Below are 27,597 nucleotides of genomic sequence, written 5' to 3' on the forward strand. Positions count from 1 at the left end.
CATGAAACCTTGTTTTTTTCATGAAAAATTACTCAAACAAGTGGGAAAATGCATGGGCATGGTAAATTGGGCCAAATTTTGCTCAGAAATGTGACAAAAAGCACTTTTCAATTTTTGTCCCAAATCAGAAAAAAAGTAGACCCGCGGTATGTGATTCTGGTGAAAATTTTGACCATTCATGAAACCTTGTTTTTTCCATGAAAAATTACTCAAACAAGTGTGAAAATGCATGGGCATGGTAAATTGGGCCAAATTTTGCTCAGAAATGTGACAAAAAGCACTTTTCAATTTTTGACCCAAATCAGAAAAAAACGTAGACCCGCGGTATGTGATTCTGGTGAAAATTTTGACCATTCATGAAACCTTGTTTTTTCCATGAAAAATTACTCAAACAAGTGGGAAAATGCATTGGCATGGTAAATTGGGCCAAATTTTGCTCAGAAATGTGACAAAAAGCACTTTTCAATTTTTGTCCCAAATCAGAAAAAAATCGTAGACCCGCGGTATGTGATTCTGGTGAAAATTTTGACCATTTATGAAACCTTGTTTTTTCCATGAAAAATTACTCAAACAAGTGGGAAAATGCATGGGCATGGTAAATTGGGCCAAATTTTGCTCAGAAATGTGACAAAAAGCACTTTTCAATTTTTGACCCAAATCAGAAAAAAACGTAGACCCGCGGTATGTGATTCTGGTGAAAATTTTGACCATTCATGAAACCTTGTTTTTTCTATGAAAAATTACTCAAACGAGTGGGAAAATGCATGGGCAAGGTAAATTGGGCCAAATTTTGCTCAGAAATGTGACAAAAAGCACTTTTCAATTTTTGACCCAAATCAGAAAAAAACGTAAACCCGCGGTATGTGATTCTGGTGAAAATTTTGACCATTCATGAAACCTTGTTTTTTCCATGAAAAATTACTCAAACAAGTGGGGAAATGTATGGGCATGGTAAATTGGGCCAAATTTTGCTCAGAAATGTGACAAAAAGCACTTTTCAATTTTTGTCCCAAATCAGAAAAAAACGTAGACCCGCGGTATGTGATTCTGGTGAAAATTTTGACCATTCATGAAACCTTGTTTTTTCCATGAAAAATTACTCAAACAAGTGGGAAAATGCATTGGCATGGTAAATTGGGCCAAATTTTGCTCAGAAATGTGACAAAAAGCACTTTTCAATTTTTGTCCCAAATCAGAAAAAAAACGTAGACCCACGGTATGTGATTCTGGTGAAAATTTTGACCATTTATGAAACCTTGTTTTTTCCATGAAAAATTACTCAAACAAGTGGGAAAATGCATGGGCAAGGTAAATTGGGCAGAATTTTGCTCAGAAATGTGACAAAAAGCACTTTTCAATTTTTGACCCAAATCAGAAAAAAACGTAGACCCGCGGTATGTGATTCTGGTGAAAATTTTGACCATTCATGAAACCTTGTTTTTTCTATGAAAAATTACTCAAACGAGTGGGAAAATGCATGGGCAAGGTAAATTGGGCCAAATTTTGCTCAGAAATGTGACAAAAAGCACTTTTAAATTTTTGACCCAAATCAGAAAAAAACGTAAACCCGCGGTATGTGATTCTGGTGAAAATTTTGACCATTCATGAAACCTTGTTTTTTCCATGAAAAATTACTCAAACAAGTGGGGAAATGTATGGGCATGGTAAATTGGGCCAAATTTTGCTCAGAAATGTGACAAAAAGCACTTTTCAATTTTTGACCCAAATCAGAAAAAAACGTAGACCTGCGGTATGTGATTCTGGTAAAAATTTTGACCATTCATGAAACCTTGTTTTTTCCATGAAAAATTACTCAAACAAGTGTGAAAATGCATGGGCATGGTAAATTGGGCCAAATTTTGCTCAGAAATGTGACAAAAAGCACTTTTCAATTTTTGACCCAAATCAGAAAAAAACGTAGACCCGCGGTATGTGATTTTGGTGAAAATTTTGACCTTTCATGAAACCTTGTTTTTTCTATGAAAAATTACTCAAACGAGTGGGAAAATGCATGGGCAAGGTAAATTGGGCAGAATTTTGCTCAGAAATGTGACAAAAAGCACTTTTCAATTTTTGACCCAAATCAGAGAAAAACGTAGACCCGCGGTATGTGATTCTGGTGAAAATTTTGACCATTCATGAAACCTTGTTTTTTCCATGAAAAATTACTCAAACAAGTGGGAAAATGCATGGGCATGGTAAATTGGGCCAAATTTTGCTCAGAAATGTGACAAAAAGCACTTTTCAATTTTTGACCCAAATCAGAAAAAAACGTAGACACGCGGTATGTGATTCTGGTGAAAATTTTGTCCATTCATGAAACCTTGTTTTTTCCATGAAAAATTACTCAAACAAGTGGGAAAATGCATGGGCATGGTAAATTGGGCCAAATTTTGCTCAGAAACGTGACAAAAAGCACTTTTCAATTTTTTGACCCAAATCAGAAAAAAACGTAGACCCGCGGTATGTGATTCTGGTGAAAATTTTGACCATTCATGAAACCTTGTTTTTTTCCATGAAAAATTACTCAAACAAGTGGGAAAATGCATGGGCATGGTAAATTGGGCCAAATTTTGCTCAGGAATGTGACAAAAAGCACTTTTCAATTTTTGTCCCAAATCAGAAAAAAACGTAGACCCGCGGTATGTGATTCTGGTGAAAATTTTGACCATTCATGAAACCTTGTTTTTTCCATGAAAAATTACTCAAACAAGTGGGAAAATGCATGGGCATGGTAAATTGGGCCAAATTTTGCTCAGGAATGTGACAAAAAGCACTTTTCAATTTTTGTCCCAAATCAGAAAAAAACGTAGACCCGCGGTATGTGATTCTGGTGAAAATTTTGACCATTTATGAAACCTTGTTTTTTCCATGAAAAATTACTCAAACAAGTGGGAAAATGCATGGGCATGGTAAATTGGGCCAAATTTTGCTCAGAAATTTGACAAAAAGCACTTTTCAATTTTTGACCCAAATCAGAAAAAAACGTAGACCCGCGGTATGTGATTCTGGTGAAAATTTTGACCATTCATGAAACCATGTTTTTTTCTATGAAAAATTACTCAAACGAGTGGGAAAATGCATGGGCATGGTAAATTGGGCCAAATTTTGCTCAGAAATGTGACAAAAAGCACTTTTCAATTTTTGTCCCAAATCAGAAAAAAACGTAGACCCGCGGTATGTGATTCTGGTGAAAATTTTGACCATTCATGAAACCTTGTTTTTTCCATGAAAAATTACTCAAACAAGTGGGAAAATGCATGGGCATGGTAAATTGGGCCAAATTTTGCTCAGAAATGTGACAAAAAGCACTTTTCAATTTTTGACCAAAATCAGAAAAAAACGTAGACCCGCGGTATGTGATTCTGGTGAAAATTTTGACCATTCATGAAACCTTGTTTTTTCTATGAAAAATTACTCAAACGAGTGGGAAAATGCATGGGCAAGGTAAATTGGGCCAAATTTTGCTCAGAAATGTGACAAAAAGCACTTTTCAATTTTTGTCCCAAATCAGAAAAAAAACGTAGACCCGCGGTATGTGATTGTGGTGAAAATTTTGACCATTTATGAAACCTTGTTTTTTCCATGAAAAATTACTCAAACAAGTGGGAAAATGCATGGGCATGGTAAATTGGGCCAAATTTTGCTCAGAAATGTGACAAAAAGCACTTTTCAATTTTTGACCAAAATCAGAAAAAAACGTAGACCCGCGGTATGTGATTCTGGTGAAAATTTTGACCATTCATGAAACCTTGTTTTTTCTATGAAAAATTACTCAAACAAGTGGGACAATGCATGGGCATGGTAAATTGGGCCAAATTTTGCTCAGAAATGTGACAAAAAGCACTTTTCAATTTTTGTCCCAAATCAGAAAAAAAACGTAGACCCACGGTATGTGATTCTGGTGAAAATTTTGACCATTTATGAAACCTTGTTTTTTCCATGAAAAATTACTCAAACGAGTGGGAAAATGCATGGGCATGGTAAATTGGGCCAAATTTTGCTCAGAAACGTGACAAAAAGCACTTTTCAATTTTTGACCCAAATCAGAAAAAAACGTAGACCCGCGGTATGTGATTCTGGTGAAAATTTTGACCATTCATGAAACCTTGTTTTTTCCATGAAAAATTACTCAAACAAGTGGGAAAATGCATTGGCATGGTAAATTGGGCCAAATTTTGCTCAGAAATGTGACAAAAAGCACTTTTCAATTTTTGACCCAAATCAGAAAAAAACGTAGACCCGCGGTATGTGATTTTGGTGAAAATTTTGACCTTTCATGAAACCTTGTTTTTTCTATGAAAAATTACTCAAACGAGTGGGAAAATGCATGGGCAAGGTAAATTGGGCAGAATTTTGCTCAGAAATGTGACAAAAAGCACTTTTCAATTTTTGACCCAAATCAGAGAAAAACGTAGACCCGCGGTATGTGATTCTGGTGAAAATTTTGACCATTCATGAAACCTTGTTTTTTCCATGAAAAATTACTCAAACAAGTGGGAAAATGCATGGGCATGGTAAATTGGGCCAAATTTTGCTCAGAAATGTGACAAAAAGCACTTTTCAATTTTTGACCCAAATCAGAAAAAAACGTAGACACGCGGTATGTGATTCTGGTGAAAATTTTGTCCATTCATGAAACCTTGTTTTTTCCATGAAAAATTACTCAAACAAGTGGGAAAATGCATGGGCATGGTAAATTGGGCCAAATTTTGCTCAGAAACGTGACAAAAAGCACTTTTCAATTTTTTGACCCAAATCAGAAAAAAACGTAGACCCGCGGTATGTGATTCTGGTGAAAATTTTGACCATTCATGAAACCTTGTTTTTTTCCATGAAAAATTACTCAAACAAGTGGGAAAATGCATGGGCATGGTAAATTGGGCCAAATTTTGCTCAGGAATGTGACAAAAAGCACTTTTCAATTTTTGTCCCAAATCAGAAAAAAACGTAGACCCGCGGTATGTGATTCTGGTGAAAATTTTGACCATTCATGAAACCTTGTTTTTTCCATGAAAAATTACTCAAACAAGTGGGAAAATGCATGGGCATGGGAAATTGGGCCAAATTTTGCTCAGAAATGTGACAAAAAGCACTTTTTAATTTTTGACAAAATCAGAGAAAAACGTAGACCCGCGGTATGTGATTCTGGTGAAAATTTTGACCATTCATGAAACCATGTTTTTTCTATGAAAAATTACTCAAACGAGTGGGAAAATGCATGGGCATGGTAAATTGGGCCAAATTTTGCTCAGAAATGTGACAAAAAGCACTTTTCAATTTTTGTCCCAAATCAGAAAAAAACGTAGACCCGCGGTATGTGATTCTGGTGAAAATTTTGACCATTTATGAAACCTTGTTTTTTCCATGAAAAATTACTCAAACAAGTGGGAAAATGCATGGGCATGGTAAATTGGGCCAAATTTTGCTCAGAAATTTGACAAAAAGCACTTTTCAATTTTTGACCCAAATCAGAAAAAAACGTAGACCCGCGGTATGTGATTGTGGTGAAAATTTTGAGCATTCATGAAACCATGTTTTTTCCATGAAAAATTACTCAAACAAGTGGGACAATGCATGGGCATGGTAAATTGGGCCAAATTTTGCTCAGAAATGTGACAAAAAGCACTTTTCAATTTTTGACCCAAATCAGAAAAAATCGTACACCCGCGGTATGTGATTCTGGTGAAAATTTTGACCATTCATGAAACCTTGTTTTTTTCATGAAAAATTACTCAAACAAGTGGGAAAATGCATGGGCATGGTAAATTGGGCCAAATTTTGCTCAGAAATGTGACAAAAAGCACTTTTCAATTTTTGTCCCAAATCAGAAAAAAAGTAGACCCGCGGTATGTGATTCTGGTGAAAATTTTGACCATTCATGAAACCTTGTTTTTTCCATGAAAAATTACTCAAACAAGTGGGAAAATGCATGGGCATGGTAAATTGGGCCAAATTTTGCTCAGAAATGTGACAAAAAGCACTTTTCAATTTTTGACCCAAATCAGAAAAAACGTAGACCCGCGGTATGTGATTCTGGTGAAAATTTTGACCATTCATGAAACCTTGTTTTTTTCATGAAAAATTACTCAAACAAGTGGGAAAATGCATGGGCATGGTAAATTGGGCCAAATTTTGCTCAGAAATGTGACAAAAAGCACTTTTCAATTTTTGTCCCAAATCAGAAAAAAACGTAGACCCGCGGTATGTGATTCTGGTGAAAATTTTGACCATTCATGAAACCTTGTTTTTTCCATGAAAAATTACTCAAACAAGTGTGAAAATGCATGGGCATGGTAAATTGGGCCAAATTTTGCTCAGAAATGTGACAAAAAGCACTTTTCAATTTTTGACCCAAATCAGAAAAAAACGTAGACCCGCGGTATGTGATTCTGGTGAAAATTTTGAGCATTCATGAAACCTTTTTTTTCCATGAAAAATTACTCAAACAAGTGGGAAAATGCATTGGCATGGTAAATTGGGCCAAATTTTGCTCAGAAATGTGACAAAAAGCACTTTTCAATTTTTGTCCCAAATCAGAAAAAAAACGTAGACCCGCGGTATGTGATTCTGGTGAAAATTTTGACCATTTATGAAACCTTGTTTTTTCCATGAAAAATTACTCAAACAAGTGGGAAAATGCATGGGCATGGTAAATTGGGCCAAATTTTGCTCAGAAATGTGACAAAAAGCACTTTTCAATTTTTGACCCAAATCAGAAAAAAACGTAGACCCGCGGTATGTGATTCTGGTGAAAATTTTGACCATTCATGAAACCTTGTTTTTTCTATGAAAAATTACTCAAACGAGTGGGAAAATGCATGGGCAAGGTAAATTGGGCCAAATTTTGCTCAGAAATGTGACAAAAAGCACTTTTCAATTTTTGACCCAAATCAGAAAAAAACGTAAACCCGCGGTATGTGATTCTGGTGAAAATTTTGACCATTCATGAAACCTTGTTTTTTCCATGAAAAATTACTCAAACAAGTGGGGAAATGTATGGGCATGGTAAATTGGGCCAAATTTTGCTCAGAAATGTGACAAAAAGCACTTTTCAATTTTTGTCCCAAATCAGAAAAAAACGTAGACCCGCGGTATGTGATTCTGGTGAAAATTTTGACCATTCATGAAACCTTGTTTTTTCCATGAAAAATTACTCAAACAAGTGGGAAAATGCATTGGCATGGTAAATTGGGCCAAATTTTGCTCAGAAATGTGACAAAAAGCACTTTTCAATTTTTGTCCCAAATCAGAAAAAAAACGTAGACCCACGGTATGTGATTCTGGTGAAAATTTTGACCATTTATGAAACCTTGTTTTTTCCATGAAAAATTACTCAAACAAGTGGGAAAATGCATGGGCAAGGTAAATTGGGCAGAATTTTGCTCAGAAATGTGACAAAAAGCACTTTTCAATTTTTGACCCAAATCAGAAAAAAACGTAGACCCGCGGTATGTGATTCTGGTGAAAATTTTGACCATTCATGAAACCTTGTTTTTTCTATGAAAAATTACTCAAACGAGTGGGAAAATGCATGGGCAAGGTAAATTGGGCCAAATTTTGCTCAGAAATGTGACAAAAAGCACTTTTAAATTTTTGACCCAAATCAGAAAAAAACGTAAACCCGCGGTATGTGATTCTGGTGAAAATTTTGACCATTCATGAAACCTTGTTTTTTCCATGAAAAATTACTCAAACAAGTGGGGAAATGTATGGGCATGGTAAATTGGGCCAAATTTTGCTCAGAAATGTGACAAAAAGCACTTTTCAATTTTTGACCCAAATCAGAAAAAAACGTAGACCCGCGGTATGTGATTCTGGTAAAAATTTTGACCATTCATGAAACCTTGTTTTTTCCATGAAAAATTACTCAAACAAGTGTGAAAATGCATGGGCATGGTAAATTGGGCCAAATTTTGCTCAGAAATGTGACAAAAAGCACTTTTCAAGTTTTTTACCCAAATTAGAAAAAAAAGTAGACCCGCGGTATGTGATTCTGGTGAAAATTTTGACCATTCATGAAACCTTGTTTTTTCCATGAAAAATTACTCAAACAAGTGAAAAAATGCATAGGCATGGTAAATTGTGCAAAATTTTGCTCAGAAATGTGACAGAAAGCACTATTCAACTTTTGTCCCAAATCAGAAAAAAACGTAGACCCGCAGTATGTGATTCTGGTGAAAATTTTGAACATTCATGAAACCTTGTTTTTTCCATGAAAAATTACTCAAACAAGTGAAAAAATGCATAGGCATGGTAAATTGGGCCAAATTTTGCTCAGAAATGTGACAAAAAGCGCTTTTCAATTTTTGACCCAAATCAGAAAAAAACGTAGACCCGCGGTATGTGATTCTGGTGAAAATTTTGACCATTCATGAAACCTTGTTTTTTCTATGAAAAATTACTCAAACAAGTGGGACAATGCATTGGCATGGTAAATTGGGCCAAATTTTGCTCAGAAATGTGACAAAAAGCACTTTTCAATTTTTTACCCAAATCAGAAAAAAACGTAGACCCGCGGTATGTGATTCTGGTGAAAATTTTGACCATTCATGAAACCTTGTTTTTTCCATGAAAAATTACTCAAACAAGTGAAAAAATGCATAGGCATGGTAAATTGGGCCAAATTTTGCTCAGAAATGTGACAAAAAGCGCTTTTCAATTTTTGACCCAAATCAGAAAAAAACGTAGACCCGCGGTATGTGATTCTGGTGAAAATTTTGACCATTCATGAAACCTTGTTTTTTCTATGAAAAATTACTCAAACAAGTGGGACAATGCATTGGCATGGTAAATTGGGCCAAATTTTGCTCAGAAATGTGACAAAAAGCACTTTTCAATTTTTTACCCAAATCAGAAAAAAACGTAGACCCGCGGTATGTGATTCTGGTGAAAATTTTGACCATTCATGAAACCTTGTTTTTTCCATGAAAAATTACTCAAACAAGTGGGAAAATGCATGGGCATGGTAAATTGGGCCAAATTTTGCTCAGAAATGTGACAAAAAGCACTTTTCAAGTTTTTTACCCAAATTAGAAAAAAAAGTAGACCCGCGGTATGTGATTCTGGTGAAAATTTTGACCATTCATGAAACCTTGTTTTTTCCATGAAAAATTACTCAAACAAGTGAAAAAATGCATAGGCATGGTAAATTGTGCAAAATTTTGCTCAGAAATGTGACAGAAAGCACTATTCAATTTTTGTCCCAAATCAGAAAAAAACGTAGACCCGCGGTATGTGATTCTGGTGAAAATTTTGACTATTCATGAAACCATGTCTTTTCCATGAAAAATTACTCAAACAAGTGGGACAATGCATGGGCATGGTAAACTGGGCCAAATTTTGCTCAGAAACGTGACAAAAAGCACTTTTCAATTTTTGACCCAAATCAGAAAAAAACGTAGACCCGCGGTATGTGATTCTGGTGAAAATTTTGACCATTCATGAAACCTTGTTTTTTCCATGAAAAATTACTCAAATGAGTGGGAAAATGCATGGGCATGGTAAATTGGGCCAAATTTTGCTCAGAAACGTGACAAAAAAGCACTTTTCAAATTTTGACCCAAATCAGAAAAAAACGTAGACCCGCGGTATGTGATTCTGGTGAAAATTTTGACCATTCATGAAACCTTGTTTTTTCCATGAAAAATTACTCAAACGAGTGGGAAAATGCATGGGCATGGTAAATTGGGCCAAATTTTGCTCAGAAACGTGACAAAAAGCACTTTTCAATTTTTGACCCAAATCAGAAAAGAACGTAGACCCGCGGTATGTGATTCTGGTGAAAATTTTGACCATTCATGAAACCTTGTTTTTTCCATGAAAAATTACTCAAACAAGTGGGAAAATGCATGGGCATGGTAAATTGGGCCAAATTTTGCTCAGAAACGTGACAAAAAAGCACTTTTCAATTTTTGACCCAAATCAGAAAAAAACGTAGACCCGCGGTATGTGATTCTGGTGAAAATTTTGACCATTCATGAAACCTTGTTTTTTCCATGAAAAATTACTCAAACGAGTGGGACAATGCATTGGCATGGTAAATTGGGCCAAATTTTGCTCAGAAATATGACAAAAAGCACTTTTCAATTTTTTACCCAAATCAGAAAAAAACGTAGACCCGCGGTATGTGATTCTGGTGAAAATTTTGACCATTCATGAAACCTTGTTTTTTCCATGAAAAATTACTCAAACAAGTGGGACAATGCATTGGCATGGTAAATTGGGCCAAATTTTGCTCAGAAATATGACAAAAAGCACTTTTCAATTTTTGACCCAAATCAGAAAAAGAAGTAGACCCGCGGAATGTGATTCTGGTGAAAATTTTGACCATTCATGAAACCTTGTTTTTTCTATGAAAAATTACTCAAACAAGTGGGAAAATGCATGGGCATGGTAAATTGGGCCAAATTTTGCTCAGAAATGTGACAAAAAGCACTTTTCAAGTTTTTTACCCAAATTAGAAAAAAAAGTAGACCCGCGGTATGTGATTCTGGTGAAAATTTTGACCATTCATGAAACCTTGTTTTTTCCATGAAAAATTACTCAAACAAGTGAAAAAATGCATAGGCATGGTAAATTGGGCCAAATTTTGCTCAGAAATGTGACAAAAAGCGCTTTTCAATTTTTGACCCAAATCAGAAAAAAACGTAGACCCGCGGTATGTGATTCTGGTGAAAATTTTGACCATTCATGAAACCTTGTTTTTTCTATGAAAAATTACTCAAACAAGTGGGACAATGCATTGGCATGGTAAATTGGGCCAAATTTTGCTCAGAAATGTGACAAAAAGCACTTTTCAATTTTTTACCCAAATCAGAAAAAAACGTAGACCCGCGGTATGTGATTCTGGTGAAAATTTTGACCATTCATGAAACCTTGTTTTTTCCATGAAAAATTACTCAAACAAGTGGGAAAATGCATGGGCATGGTAAATTGGGCCAAATTTTGCTCAGAAACGTGACAAAAAGCACTTTTCAAGTTTTTTACCCAAATTAGAAAAAAAAGTAGACCCGCGGTATGTGATTCTGGTGAAAATTTTGACCATTCATGAAACCTTGTTTTTTCCATGAAAAATTACTCAAACGAGTGGGAAAATGCATGGGCATGGTAAATTGGGCCAAATTTTGCTCAGAAACGTGACAAAAAAGCACTTTTCAAATTTTGACCCAAATCAGAAAAAAAAGTAGACCCGCGGTATGTGATTCTGGTGAAAATTTTGACCATTCATGAAACCTTGTTTTTTCCATGAAAAATTACTCAAACGAGTGGGAAAATGCATGGGCATGGTAAATTGGGCCAAATTTTGCTCAGAAACGTGACAAAAAGCACTTTTCAATTTTTGACCCAAATCAGAAAAGAACGTAGACCCGCGGTATGTGATTCTGGTGAAAATTTTGACCATTCATGAAACCTTGTTTTTTCCATGAAAAATTACTCAAACAAGTGGGAAAATGCATGGGCATGGTAAATTGGGCCAAATTTTGCTCAGAAACGTGACAAAAAAGCACTTTTCAATTTTTGACCCAAATCAGAAAAAAACGTAGACCCGCGGTATGTGATTCTGGTGAAAATTTTGACCATTCATGAAACCTTGTTTTTTCCATGAAAAATTACTCAAACAAGTGGGACAATGCATGGGCATGGTAAATTGGGCCAAATTTTGCTCAGAAATGTGACAAAAAGCACTTTTCAAGTTTTTTACCCAAATTAGAAAAAAAAGTAGACCCGCGGTATGTGATTCTGGTGAAAATTTTGACCATTCATGAAACCTTGTTTTTTCCATGAAAAATTACTCAAACAAGTGAAAAAATGCATAGGCATGGTAAATTGGGCCAAATTTTGCTCAGAAATGTGACAAAAAGCGCTTTTCAATTTTTGACCCAAATCAGAAAAAAACGTAGACCCGCGGTATGTGATTCTGGTGAAAATTTTGACCATTCATGAAACCTTGTTTTTTCTATGAAAAATTACTCAAACAAGTGGGACAATGCATTGGCATGGTAAATTGGGCCAAATTTTGCTCAGAAATGTGACAAAAAGCACTTTTCAATTTTTTACCCAAATCAGAAAAAAACGTAGACCCGCGGTATGTGATTCTGGTGAAAATTTTGACCATTCATGAAACCTTGTTTTTTCCATGAAAAATTACTCAAACAAGTGGGAAAATGCATGGGCATGGTAAATTGGGCCAAATTTTGCTCAGAAATGTGACAAAAAGCACTTTTGAAGTTTTTTACCCAAATTAGAAAAAAAAGTAGACCCGCGGTATGTGATTCTGGTGAAAATTTTGACCATTCATGAAACCTTGTTTTTTCCATGAAAAATTACTCAAACAAGTGAAAAAATGCATGGGCATGGTAAATTGGGCCAAATTTTGCTCAGAAACGTGACAAAAAGCACTTTTCAATTTTTGACCCAAATCAGAAAAGAACGTAGACCCGCGGTATGTGATTCTGGTGAAAATTTTGACCATTCATGAAACCTTGTTTTTTTCCATGAAAAATTACTCAAACAAGTGGGACAATGCATGGGCATGGTAAATTGGGCCAAATTTTGCTTAGAAATGTGACAAAAAGCGCTTTTCAATTTTTGACCCAAATCAGTAAAAAACGTAGACCCGCGGTATGTGATTCTGGTGAAAATTTTGAGCATTCGTGAAACCTTCTTTTTTCCATGAAAAATTACTCAAACGAGTGGGAAAATGCATGGGCATGGTAAATTGGGCCAAATTTTGCTCAGAAATGTGACAAAAAGCACTTTTCAATTTTTGACCCAAATCAGAAAAAAACGTAGACCCGCGGTATGTGATTCTGATGAAAATTTTGACCATTCATGAAACCTTGTTTTTTCCAAGAAAAATTACTCAAACGAGTGGGAAAATGCATGGGCATGGTAAATTGGGCCAAATTTTGCTCAGAAATGTGACAAAAAGCGCTTTTCAATTTTTGACCCAAATCAGAAAAAAACGTAGACCCGCGGTATGTGATTCTGGTGAAAATTTTGAGCATTCGTGAAACCTTCTTTTTTCCATGAAAAATTACTCAAACGAGTGGGAAAATGCATGGGCATGGTAAATTGGGCCAAATTTTGCTCAGAAATGTGACAAAAAGCACTTTTCAATTTTTGACCCAAATCAGAAAAAAACGTAGACCCGCGGTATGTGATTCTGATGAAAATTTTGACCATTCATGAAACCTTGTTTTTTCCAAGAAAAATTACTCAAACGAGTGGGAAAATGCATGGGCATGGTAAATTGGGCCAAATTTTGCTCAGAAACGTGACAAAAAGCACTTTTCAATTTTTGACCCAAATCAGAAAAGAACGTAGACCCGCGGTATGTGATTCTGGTGAAAATTTTGACCATTCATGAAACCTTGTTTTTTCCATGAAAAATTACTCAAACAAGTGGGACAATGCATGGGCATGGTAAATTGGGCCAAATTTTGCTTAGAAATGTGACAAAAAGCGCTTTTCAATTTTTGACCCAAATCAGAAAAAAACGTAGACCCGCGGTATGTGATTCTGGTGAAAATTTTGACCATTCATGAAACCTTGTTTTTTCCATGAAAAATTACTCAAACAAGTGGGACAATGCATGGGCATGGTAAATTGGGCCAAATTTTGCTCAGAAATGTGACAAAAAGCACTTTTCAAGTTTTTTACCCAAATTAGAAAAAAAAGTAGACCCGCGGTATGTGATTCTGGTGAAAATTTTGACCATTCATGAAACCTTGTTTTTTCCATGAAAAATTACTCAAACAAGTGAAAAAATGCATGGGCATGGTAAATTGGGCCAAATTTTGCTCAGAAATGTGACAAAAAGCGCTTTTCAATTTTTGACCCAAATCAGAAAAAAACGTAGACCCGCGGTATGTGATTCTGGTGAAAATTTTGACCATTCATGAAACCTTGTTTTTTTCCATGAAAAATTACTCAAACAAGTGGGACAATGCATGGGCATGGTAAATTGGGCCAAATTTTGCTCAGAAATGTGACAAAAAGCACTTTTCAATTTTTTACCCAAATCAGTAAAAAACGTAGACCCGCGGTATGTGATTCTGGTGAAAATTTTGAGCATTCGTGAAACCTTCTTTTTTCCATGAAAAATTACTCAAACGAGTGGGAAAATGCATGGGCATGGTAAATTGGGCCAAATTTTGCTCAGAAATGTGACAAAAAGCACTTTTCAATTTTTGACCCAAATCAGAAAAAAACGTAGACCCGCGGTATGTGATTCTGATGAAAATTTTGACCATTCATGAAACCTTGTTTTTTCCAAGAAAAATTACTCAAACGAGTGGGAAAATGCATGGGCATGGTAAATTGGGCCAAATTTTGCTCAGAAATGTGACAAAAAGCGCTTTTCAATTTTTGACCCAAATCAGAAAAAAACGTAGACCCGCGGTATGTGATTCTGGTGAAAATTTTGAGCATTCGTGAAACCTTCTTTTTTCCATGAAAAATTACTCAAACGAGTGGGAAAATGCATGGGCATGGTAAATTGGGCCAAATTTTGCTCAGAAATGTGACAAAAAGCACTTTTCAATTTTTGACCCAAATCAGAAAAAAACGTAGACCCGCGGTATGTGATTCTGATGAAAATTTTGACCATTCATGAAACCTTGTTTTTTCCAAGAAAAATTACTCAAACGAGTGGGAAAATGCATGGGCATGGTAAATTGGGCCAAATTTTGCTCAGAAACGTGACAAAAAGCACTTTTCAATTTTTGACCCAAATCAGAAAAGAACGTAGACCCGCGGTATGTGATTCTGGTGAAAATTTTGACCATTCATGAAACCTTGTTTTTTCCATGAAAAATTACTCAAACAAGTGGGACAATGCATGGGCATGGTAAATTGGGCCAAATTTTGCTTAGAAATGTGACAAAAAGCGCTTTTCAATTTTTGACCCAAATCAGAAAAAAATGTAGACCCGCGGTATGTGATTCTGGTGAAAATTTTGACCATTCATGAAACCTTGTTTTTTCTATGAAAAATTACTCAAACAAGTGGGACAATGCATTGGCATGGTAAATTGGGCCAAATTTTGCTCAGAAATGTGACAAAAAGCACTTTTCAATTTTTGACCCAAATCAGAAAAAAACGTAGAACCCGAGGTATGTGATTCTGGTGAAAATTTTGAGCATTCATGAAACCTTCTTTTTTCCATGAAAAATTACTCAAACGAGTGGGAAAATGCATGGGCATGGTAAATTGGGCCAAATTTTGCTCAGAAATGTGACAAAAAGCGCTTTTCAATTTTTGACCCAAATCAGAAAAAAACGTAGACCCGCGGTATGTGATTCTGGTGAAAATTTTGAGCATTCATGAAACCTTCTTTTTTCCATGAAAAATTACTCAAACGAGTGGGAAAATGCATGGGCATGGTAAATTGGGCCAAATTTTGCTCAGAAATGTGACAAAAAGCGCTTTTCAATTTTTGACCCAAATCAGAAAAAAACGTAGACCCGCGGTATGTGATTCTGGTGAAAATTTTGACCATTCATGAAACCTTGTTTTTTCCATGAAAAATTACTCAAACAAGTGGGAAAATGCATGGGCATGGTTAATTGGGCCAAATTTTGCTCAGAAATGTGACAAAAAGCACTTTTCAAGTTTTTTACCCAAATTAGAAAAAAAAGTAGACCCGCGGTATGTGATTCTGGTGAAAATTTTGACCATTCATGAAACCTTGTTTTTTCCATGAAAAATTACTCAAACAAGTGAAAAAATGCATGGGCATGATAAATTGTGCAAAATTTTGCTCAGAAATGTGACAGAAAGCACTATTCAATTTTTGTCCCAAATCAGAAAAAAACGTAGACCCGCGGTATGTGATTCTGGTGAAAATTTTGAACATTCATGAAACCTTGTTTTTTCCATGAAAAATTGCTCAAACGAGTGGGAAAATGCATGGGCATGGTAAATTGGGCCAAATTTTGCTCAGAAACGTGACAAAAAGCACTTTTCAATTTTTGACCCAAATCAGAAAAAAACGTAGAACCCGAGGTATGTGATTCTGGTGAAAATTTTGACCATTCATGAAACCTTGTTTTTTCCATGACAAATTACTCAAACGAGTGGGAAAATGCATGGGCATGGTAAATTGGGCCAAATTTTGCTCAGAAATGTGACAAAAAGCACTTTTCAATTTTTGACCCAAATCAGAAAAGAACGTAGACCCGCGGTATGTGATTCTGGTGAAAATTTTGACCATTCATGAAACCTTGTTTTTTCCATGAAAAATTACTCAAACAAGTGGGACAATGCATGGGCATGGTAAATTGGGCCAAATTTTGCTTAGAAATGTGACAAAAAGCGCTTTTCAATTTTTGACCCAAATCAGAAAAAAATGTAGACCCGCGGTATGTGATTCTGGTGAAAATTTTGACCATTCATGAAACCTTGTTTTTTCTATGAAAAATTACTCAAACAAGTGGGACAATGCATTGGCATGGTAAATTGGGCCAAATTTTGCTCAGAAATGTGACAAAAAGCACTTTTCAATTTTTTACCCAAATCAGAAAAAAACGTAGACCCGCGGTATGTGATTCTGGTGAAAATTTTGACCATTCATGAAACCTTGTTTTTTCTATGAAAAATTACTCAAACAAGTGGGACAATGCATTGGCATGGTAAATTGGGCCAAATTTTGCTCAGAAATGTGACAAAAAGCACTTTTCAATTTTTTACCCAAATCAGAAAAAAACGTAGACCCGCGGTATGTGATTCTGGTGAAAATTTTGACCATTCATGAAACCTTGTTTTTTCCATGAAAAATTACTCAAACAAGTGGGAAAATGCATGGGCATGGTAAATTGGGCCAAATTTTGCTCAGAAATGTGACAAAAAGCACTTTTCAAGTTTTTTACCCAAATTAGAAAAAAAAGTAGACCCGCGGTATGTGATTCTGGTGAAAATTTTGACCATTCATGAAACCTTGTTTTTTCCATGAAAAATTACTCAAACAAGTGAAAAAATGCATAGGCATGGTAAATTGTGCAAAATTTTGCTCAGAAATGTGACAGAAAGCACTATTCAATTTTTGTCCCAAATCAGAAAAAAACGTAGACCCGCAGTATGTGATTCTGGTGAAAATTTTGAACATTCATGAAACCTTGTTTTTTCCATGAAAAATTACTCAAACGAGTGGGAAAATGCATGGGCATGGTAAATTGGGCCAAATTTTGCTCAGAAACGTGACAAAAAGCACTTTTCAATTTTTGACCCAAATCAGAAAAGAACGTAGACCCGCGGTATGTGATTCTGGTGAAAATTTTGACCATTCATGAAACCTTGTTTTTTCCATGAAAAATTACTCAAACAAGTGGGAAAATGCATGGGCATGGTAAATTGGGCCAAATTTTGCTCAGAAACGTGACAAAAAAGCACTTTTCAATTTTTGACCCAAATCAGAAAAAAACGTAGACCCGCGGTATGTGATTCTGGTGAAAATTTTGACCATTCATGAAACCTTGTTTTTTCCATGAAAAATTACTCAAACGAGTGGGACAATGCATTGGCATGGTAAATTGGGCCAAATTTTGCTCAGAAATATGACAAAAAGCACTTTTCAATTTTTTACCCAAATCAGAAAAAAACGTAGACCCGCGGTATGTGATTCTGGTGAAAATTTTGACCATTCATGAAACCTTGTTTTTTCCATGAAAAATTACTCAAACAAGTGGGACAATGCATTGGCATGGTAAATTGGGCCAAATTTTGCTCAGAAATATGACAAAAAGCACTTTTCAATTTTTGACCCAAATCAGAAAAAAACGTAGACCCGCGGTATGTGATTCTGGTGAAAATTTTGACCATTCATGAAACCTTGTTTTTTCCATGAAAAATTACTCAAATGAGTGGGAAAATGCATGAGCATGGTAAATTGGGCCAAATTTTGCTCAGAAACGTGACAAAAAAGCACTTTTCAAATTTTGACCCAAATCAGAAAAAAACGTAGACCCGCGGTATGTGATTCTGGTGAAAATTTTGACCATTCATGAAACCTTGTTTTTTCCATGAAAAATTACTCAAACGAGTGGGAAAATGCATGGGCATGGTAAATTGGGCCAAATTTTGCTCAGAAACGTGACAAAAAGCACTTTTCAAATTTTGACCCAAATCAGAAAAAAAAGTAGACCCGCGGTATGTGATTCTGGTGAAAATTTTGACCATTCATGAAACCTTGTTTTTTCCATGAAAAATTACTCAAACGAGTGGGAAAATGCATGGGCATGGTAAATTGGGCCAAATTTTGCTCAGAAACGTGACAAAAAGCACTTTTCAATTTTTGACCCAAATCAGAAAAGAACGTAGACCCGCGGTATGTGATTCTGGTGAAAATTTTGACCATTCATGAAACCTTGTTTTTTCCATGAAAAATTACTCAAACAAGTGGGAAAATGCATGGGCATGGTAAATTGGGCCAAATTTTGCTCAGAAACGTGACAAAAAAGCACTTTTCAATTTTTGACCCAAATCAGAAAAAAACGTAGACCCGCGGTATGTGATTCTGGTGAAAATTTTGACCATTCATGAAACCTTGTTTTTTCCATGAAAAATTACTCAAACAAGTGGGACAATGCATGGGCATGGTAAATTGGGCCAAATTTTGCTCAGAAATGTGACAAAAAGCACTTTTCAAGTTTTTTACCCAAATTAGAAAAAAAAGTAGACCCGCGGTATGTGATTCTGGTGAAAATTTTGACCATTCATGAAACCTTGTTTTTTCCATGAAAAATTACTCAAACAAGTGAAAAAATGCATAGGCATGGTAAATTGGGCCAAATTTTGCTCAGAAATGTGACAAAAAGCGCTTTTCAATTTTTGACCCAAATCAGAAAAAAACGTAGACCCGCGGTATGTGATTCTGGTGAAAATTTTGACCATTCATGAAACCTTGTTTTTTCTATGAAAAATTACTCAAACAAGTGGGACAATGCATTGGCATGGTAAATTGGGCCAAATTTTGCTCAGAAATGTGACAAAAAGCACTTTTCAATTTTTTACCCAAATCAGAAAAAAACGTAGACCCGCGGTATGTGATTCTGGTGAAAATTTTGACCATTCATGAAACCTTGTTTTTTCCATGAAAAATTACTCAAACAAGTGGGAAAATGCATGGGCATGGTAAATTGGGCCAAATTTTGCTCAGAAATGTGACAAAAAGCACTTTTGAAGTTTTTTACCCAAATTAGAAAAAAAAGTAGACCCGCGGTATGTGATTCTGGTGAAAATTTTGACCATTCATGAAACCTTGTTTTTTCCATGAAAAATTACTCAAACAAGTGAAAAAATGCATGGGCATGGTAAATTGGGCCAAATTTTGCTCAGAAACGTGACAAAAAGCACTTTTCAATTTTTGACCCAAATCAGAAAAGAACGTAGACCCGCGGTATGTGATTCTGGTGAAAATTTTGACCATTCATGAAACCTTGTTTTTTTCCATGAAAAATTACTCAAATGAGTGGGAAAATGCATGGGCATGGTAAATTGGGCCAAATTTTGCTCAGAAACGTGACAAAAAAGCACTTTTCAAATTTTGACCCAAATCAGAAAAAAACGTAGACCCGCGGTATGTGATTCTGGTGAAAATTTTGACCATTCATGAAACCTTGTTTTTTCCATGAAAAATTACTCAAACGAGTGGGAAAATGCATGGGCATGGTAAATTGGGCCAAATTTTGCTCAGAAACGTGACAAAAAAGCACTTTTCAAATTTTGACCCAAATCAGAAAAAAAAGTAGACCCGCGGTATGTGATTCTGGTGAAAATTTTGACCATTCATGAAACCTTGTTTTTTCCATGAAAAATTACTCAAACGAGTGGGAAAATGCATGGGCATGGTAAATTGGGCCAAATTTTGCTCAGAAACGTGACAAAAAGCACTTTTCAATTTTTGACCCAAATCAGAAAAGAACGTAGACCCGCGGTATGTGATTCTGGTGAAAATTTTGACCATTCATGAAACCTTGTTTTTTCCATGAAAAATTACTCAAACAAGTGGGAAAATGCATGGGCATGGTAAATTGGGCCAAATTTTGCTCAGAAACGTGACAAAAAAGCACTTTTCAATTTTTGACCCAAATCAGAAAAAAACGTAGACCCGCGGTATGTGATTCTGGTGAAAATTTTGACCATTCATGAAACCTTGTTTTTTCCATGAAAAATTACTCAAACAAGTGGGACAATGCATGGGCATGGTAAATTGGGCCAAATTTTGCTCAGAAATGTGACAAAAAGCACTTTTCAAGTTTTTTACCCAAATTAGAAAAAAAAGTAGACCCGCGGTATGTGATTCTGGTGAAAATTTTGACCATTCATGAAACCTTGTTTTTTCCATGAAAAATTACTCAAACAAGTGAAAAAATGCATAGGCATGGTAAATTGGGCCAAATTTTGCTCAGAAATGTGACAAAAAGCGCTTTTCAATTTTTGACCCAAATCAGAAAAAAACGTAGACCCGCGGTATGTGATTCTGGTGAAAATTTTGACCATTCATGAAACCTTGTTTTTTCTATGAAAAATTACTCAAACAAGTGGGACAATGCATTGGCATGGTAAATTGGGCCAAATTTTGCTCAGAAATGTGACAAAAAGCACTTTTCAATTTTTTACCCAAATCAGAAAAAAACGTAGACCCGCGGTATGTGATTCTGGTGAAAATTTTGACCATTCATGAAACCTTGTTTTTTCCATGAAAAATTACTCAAACAAGTGGGAAAATGCATGGGCATGGTAAATTGGGCCAAATTTTGCTCAGAAATGTGACAAAAAGCACTTTTGAAGTTTTTTACCCAAATTAGAAAAAAAAGTAGACCCGCGGTATGTGATTCTGGTGAAAATTTTGACCATTCATGAAACCTTGTTTTTTCCATGAAAAATTACTCAAACAAGTGAAAAAATGCATGGGCATGGTAAATTGGGCCAAATTTTGCTCAGAAACGTGACAAAAAGCACTTTTCAATTTTTGACCCAAATCAGAAAAGAACGTAGACCCGCGGTATGTGATTCTGATGAAAATTTTGACCATTCATGAAACCTTGTTTTTTCCAAGAAAAATTACTCAAACGAGTGGGAAAATGCATGGGCATGGTAAATTGGGCCAAATTTTGCTCAGAAACGTGACAAAAAGCACTTTTCAATTTTTGACCCAAATCAGAAAAGAACGTAGACCCGCGGTATGTGATTCTGGTGAAAATTTTGACCATTCATGAAACCTTGTTTTTTCCATGAAAAATTACTCAAACAAGTGGGACAATGCATGGGCATGGTAAATTGGGCCAAATTTTGCTTAGAAATGTGACAAAAAGCGCTTTTCAATTTTTGACCCAAATCAGAAAAAAACGTAGACCCGCGGTATGTGATTCTGGTAAAAATTTTGAGCATTCATGAAACCTTCTTTTTTCCATGAAAAATTACTCAAACGAGTGGGAAAATGCATGGGCATGGTAAATTGGGCCAAATTTTGCTCAGAAATGTGACAAAAAGCACTTTTCAATTTTTGACCCAAATCAGAAAAGAACGTAGACCCGCGGTATGTGATTCTGGTGAAAATTTTGACCATTCATGAAACCTTGTTTTTTCCATGAAAAATTACTCAAACAAGTGGGACAATGCATGGGCATGGTAAATTGGGCCAAATTTTGCTTAGAAATGTGACAAAAAGCGCTTTTCAATTTTTGACCCAAATCAGAAAAAAATGTAGACCCGCGGTATGTGATTCTGGTGAAAATTTTGACCATTCATGAAACCTTGTTTTTTCTATGAAAAATTACTCAAACAAGTGGGACAATGCATTGGCATGGTAAATTGGGCCAAATTTTGCTCAGAAATGTGACAAAAAGCACTTTTCAATTTTTGACCCAAATCAGAAAAAAACGTAGAACCCGAGGTATGTGATTCTGGTGAAAATTTTGAGCATTCATGAAACCTTCTTTTTTCCATGAAAAATTACTCAAACGAGTGGGAAAATGCATGGGCGTGGTAAATTGGGCCAAATTTTGCTCAGAAATGTGACAAAAAGCGCTTTTCAATTTTTGACCCAAATCAGAAAAAAACGTAGACCCGCGGTATGTGATTCTGGTGAAAATTTTGACCATTCATGAAACCTTGTTTTTTCCATGAAAAATTACTCAAACAAGTGGGAAAATGCATGGGCATGGTTAATTGGGCCAAATTTTGCTCAGAAATGTGACAAAAAGCACTTTTCAAGTTTTTTACCCAAATTAGAAAAAAAAGTAGACCCGCGGTATGTGATTCTGGTGAAAATTTTGACCATTCATGAAACCTTGTTTTTTCCATGAAAAATTACTCAAACAAGTGAAAAAATGCATGGGCATGGTAAATTGTGCAAAATTTTGCTCAGAAATGTGACAGAAAGCACTATTCAATTTTTGTCCCAAATCAGAAAAAAACGTAGACCCGCAGTATGTGATTCTGGTGAAAATTTTGAACATTCATGAAACCTTGTTTTTTCCATGAAAAATTGCTCAAACGAGTGGGAAAATGCATGGGCATGGTAAATTGGGCCAAATTTTGCTCAGAAACGTGACAAAAAGCACTTTTCAATTTTTGACCCAAATCAGAAAAAAACGTAGAACCCGAGGTATGTGATTCTGGTGAAAATTTTGACCATTCATGAAACCTTGTTTTTTCCATGACAAATTACTCAAACGAGTGGGAAAATGCATGGGCATGGTAAATTGGGCCAAATTTTGCTCAGAAATGTGACAAAAAGCACTTTTCAATTTTTGACCCAAATCAGAAAAAAACTTAGACCCGCGGTATGTGATTCTGGTGAAAATTTTGACCATTCATGAAACCATGTTTTTTCCATGAAAAATTACTCAAACAAGTAGGACAATGCATGGGCATGGTAAATTGGGCCAAATTTTGCTCAGAAATGTGACAAAAAGCACTTTTCAATTTTTGACCCAAATCAGAAAAAGAAGTAGACCCGCGGAATGTGATTCTGGTGAAAATTTTGACCATTCATGAAACCTTGTTTTTTCTATGAAAAATTACTCAAACAAGTGGGAAAATGCATGGGCATGGTAAATTGGGCCAAATTTTGCTCAGAAATGTGACAAAAAGCACTTTTCAAGTTTTTTACCCAAATTAGAAAAAAAAGTAGACCCGCGGTATGTGATTCTGGTGAAAATTTTGACCATTCATGAAACCTTGTTTTTTCCATGAAAAATTACTCAAACAAGTGAAAAAATGCATAGGCATGGTAAATTGGGCCAAATTTTGCTCAGAAATGTGACAAAAAGCGCTTTTCAATTTTTGACCCAAATCAGAAAAAAACGTAGACCCGCGGTATGTGATTCTGGTGAAAATTTTGACCATTCATGAAACCTTGTTTTTTCTATGAAAAATTACTCAAACAAGTGGGACAATGCATTGGCATGGTAAATTGGGCCAAATTTTGCTCAGAAATGTGACAAAAAGCACTTTTCAATTTTTGACCCAAATCAGAAAAAGAAGTAGACCCGCGGAATGTGATTCTGGTGAAAATTTTGACCATTCATGAAACCTTGTTTTTTCCATTACAAATTACTCAAACGAGTGGGAAAATGCATGGGCATGGTAGATCGGGCCAAATTTTGCTCAGAAATATGACAAAAAGCACTTTTCAATTTTTGACCCAAATCAGAAAAAAACGTAGACCCGCGGTATGTGATTCTGGTGAAAATTTTGACCATTCATGAAACCTTGTTTTTTCCATGAAAAATTACTCAAACAAGTGGGAAAATGCATGGGCATGGTAAATTGGGCCAAATTTTGCTCAGAAATGTGACAAAAAGCACTTTTCAAGTTTTTTACCCAAATTAGAAAAAAAAGTAGACCCGCGGTATGTGATTCTGGTGAAAATTTTGACCATTCATGAAACCTTGTTTTTTCCATGAAAAATTACTCAAACAAGTGAAAAAATGCATAGGCATGGTAAATTGGGCCAAATTTTGCTCAGAAATGTGACAAAAAGCGCTTTTCAATTTTTGACCCAAATCAGAAAAAAACGTAGACCCGCGGTATGTGATTCTGGTGAAAATTTTGACCATTCATGAAACCTTGTTTTTTCTATGAAAAATTACTCAAACAAGTGGGACAATGCATTGGCATGGTAAATTGGGCCAAATTTTGCTCAGAAATGTGACAAAAAGCACTTTTCAATTTTTTACCCAAATCAGAAAAAAACGTAGACCCGCGGTATGTGATTCTGGTGAAAATTTTGACCATTCATGAAACCTTGTTTTTTCCATGAAAAATTACTCAAACAAGTGGGAAAATGCATGGGCATGGTAAATTGGGCCAAATTTTGCTCAGAAATGTGACAAAAAGCACTTTTCAAGTTTTTTACCCAAATTAGAAAAAAAAGTAGACCCGCGGTATGTGATTCTGGTGAAAATTTTGACCATTCATGAAACCTTGTTTTTTCCATGAAAAATTACTCAAACAAGTGAAAAAATGCATAGGCATGGTAAATTGTGCAAAATTTTGCTCAGAAATGTGACAAAAAGCACTATTCAATTTTTGTCCCAAATCAGAAAAAAACGTAGACCCGCAGTATGTGATTCTGGTGAAAATTTTGAACATTCATGAAACCTTGTTTTTTCCATGAAAAATTACTCAAACAAGTGAAAAAATGCATAGGCATGGTAAATTGGGCCAAATTTTGCTCAGAAATGTGACAAAAAGCACTTTTCAATTTTTGACCCAAATCAGAAAAAAACGTAGACCCGCGGTATGTGATTCTGGTGAAAATTTTGACCATTCATGAAACCTTGTTTTTTCTATGAAAAATTACTCAAACAAGTGGGACAATGCATTGGCATGGTAAATTGGGCCAAATTTTGCTCAGAAATGTGACAAAAAGCACTTTTCAATTTTTTACCCAAATCAGAAAAAAACGTAGACCCGCGGTATGTGATTCTGGTGAAAATTTTGACCATTCATGAAACCTTGTTTTTTCCATGAAAAATTACTCAAACAAGTGAAAAAATGCATAGGCATGGTAAATTGGGCCAAATTTTGCTCAGAAATGTGACAAAAAGCGCTTTTCAATTTTTGACCCAAATCAGAAAAAAACGTAGACCCGCGGTAAGTGATTCTGGTGAAAATTTTGACCATTCATGAAACCTTGTTTTTTCTATGAAAAATTACTCAAACAAGTGGGACAATGCATTGGCATGGTAAATTGGGCCAAATTTTGCTCAGAAATGTGACAAAAAGCACTTTTCAATTTTTTACCCAAATCAGAAAAAAACGTAGACCCGCGGTATGTGATTCTGGTGAAAATTTTGACCATTCATGAAACCTTGTTTTTTCCATGAAAAATTACTCAAACAAGTGGGAAAATGCATGGGCATGGTAAATTGGGCCAAATTTTGCTCAGAAATGTGACAAAAAGCACTTTTCAAGTTTTTTACCCAAATTAGAAAAAAAAGTAGACCCGCGGTATGTGATTCTGGTGAAAATTTTGACCATTCATGAAACCTTGTTTTTTCCATGAAAAATTACTCAAACAAGTGAAAAAATGCATAGGCATGGTAAATTGTGCAAAATTTTGCTCAGAAATGTGACAGAAAGCACTATTCAATTTTTGTCCCAAATCAGAAAAAAACGTAGACCCGCAGTATGTGATTCTGGTGAAAATTTTGAACATTCATGAAACCTTGTTTTTTCCATGAAAAATTGCTCAAACGAGTGGGAAAATGCATGGGCATGGTAAATTGGGCCAAATTTTGCTCAGAAACGTGACAAAAAGCACTTTTCAATTTTTGACCCAAATCAGAAAAAAACGTAGACCCGCGGTATGTGATTCTGGTGAAAATTTTGACTATTCATGAAACCATGTCTTTTCCATGAAAAATTACTCAAACAAGTGGGACAATGCATGGGCATGGTAAACTGGGCCAAATTTTGCTCAGAAACGTGACAAAAAGCACTTTTCAATTTTTGACCCAAATCAGAAAAAAACGTAGACCCGCGGTATGTGATTCTGGTGAAAATTTTGACCATTCATGAAACCTTGTTTTTTCCATGAAAAATTACTCAAACAAGTGGGACAATGCATTGGCATGGTAAATTGGGCCAAATTTTGCTCAGAAATATGACAAAAAGCACTTTTCAATTTTTGACCCAAATCAGAAAAAAACGTAGACCCGCGGTATGTGATTCTGGTGAAAATTTTGACCATTCATGAAACCTTGTTTTTTCCATGAAAAATTACTCAAATGAGTGGGAAAATGCATGGGCATGGTAAATTGGGCCAAATTTTGCTCAGAAACGTGACAAAAAAGCACTTTTCAAATTTTGACCCAAATCAGAAAAAAACGTAGACCCGCGGTATGTGATTCTGGTGAAAATTTTGACCATTCATGAAACCTTGTTTTTTCCATGAAAAATTACTCAAACGAGTGGGAAAATGCATGGGCATGGTAAATTGGGCCAAATTTTGCTCAGAAACGTGACAAAAAAGCACTTTTCAAATTTTGACCCAAATCAGAAAAAAAAGTAGACCCGCGGTATGTGATTCTGGTGAAAATTTTGACCATTCATGAAACCTTGTTTTTTCCATGAAAAATTACTCAAACGAGTGGGAAAATGCATGGGCATGGTAAATTGGGCCAAATTTTGCTCAGAAACGTGACAAAAAGCACTTTTCAATTTTTGACCCAAATCAGAAAAGAACGTAGACCCGCGGTATGTGATTCTGGTGAAAATTTTGACCATTCATGAAACCTTGTTTTTTCCATGAAAAATTACTCAAACAAGTGGGAAAATGCATGGGCATGGTAAATTGGGCCAAATTTTGCTCAGAAACGTGACAAAAAAGCACTTTTCAATTTTTGACCCAAATCAGAAAAAAACGTAGACCCGCGGTATGTGATTCTGGTGAAAATTTTGACCATTCATGAAACCTTGTTTTTTCCATGAAAAATTACTCAAACAAGTGGGACAATGCATGGGCATGGTAAATTGGGCCAAATTTTGCTCAGAAATGTGACAAAAAGCACTTTTCAAGTTTTTTACCCAAATTAGAAAAAAAAGTAGACCCGCGGTATGTGATTCTGGTGAAAATTTTGACCATTCATGAAACCTTGTTTTTTCCATGAAAAATTACTCAAACAAGTGAAAAAATGCATAGGCATGGTAAATTGGGCCAAATTTTGCTCAGAAATGTGACAAAAAGCGCTTTTCAATTTTTGACCCAAATCAGAAAAAAACGTAGACCCGCGGTATGTGATTCTGGTGAAAATTTTGACCATTCATGAAACCTTGTTTTTTCTATGAAAAATTACTCAAACAAGTGGAACAATGCATTGGCATGGTAAATTGGGCCAAATTTTGCTCAGAAATGTGACAAAAAGCACTTTTCAATTTTTTACCCAAATCAGAAAAAAACGTAGACCCGCGGTATGTGATTCTGGTGAAAATTTTGACCATTCATGAAACCTTGTTTTTTCCATGAAAAATTACTCAAACAAGTGGGAAAATGCATGGGCATGGTAAATTGGGCCAAATTTTGCTCAGAAATGTGACAAAAAGCACTTTTGAAGTTTTTTACCCAAATTAGAAAAAAAAGTA

Source organism: Astyanax mexicanus, chromosome 12 (assembly GCF_023375975.1).
Source record: "Astyanax mexicanus isolate ESR-SI-001 chromosome 12, AstMex3_surface, whole genome shotgun sequence".
Classification (NCBI taxonomy): Eukaryota; Metazoa; Chordata; class Actinopteri; order Characiformes; family Acestrorhamphidae; genus Astyanax; species Astyanax mexicanus.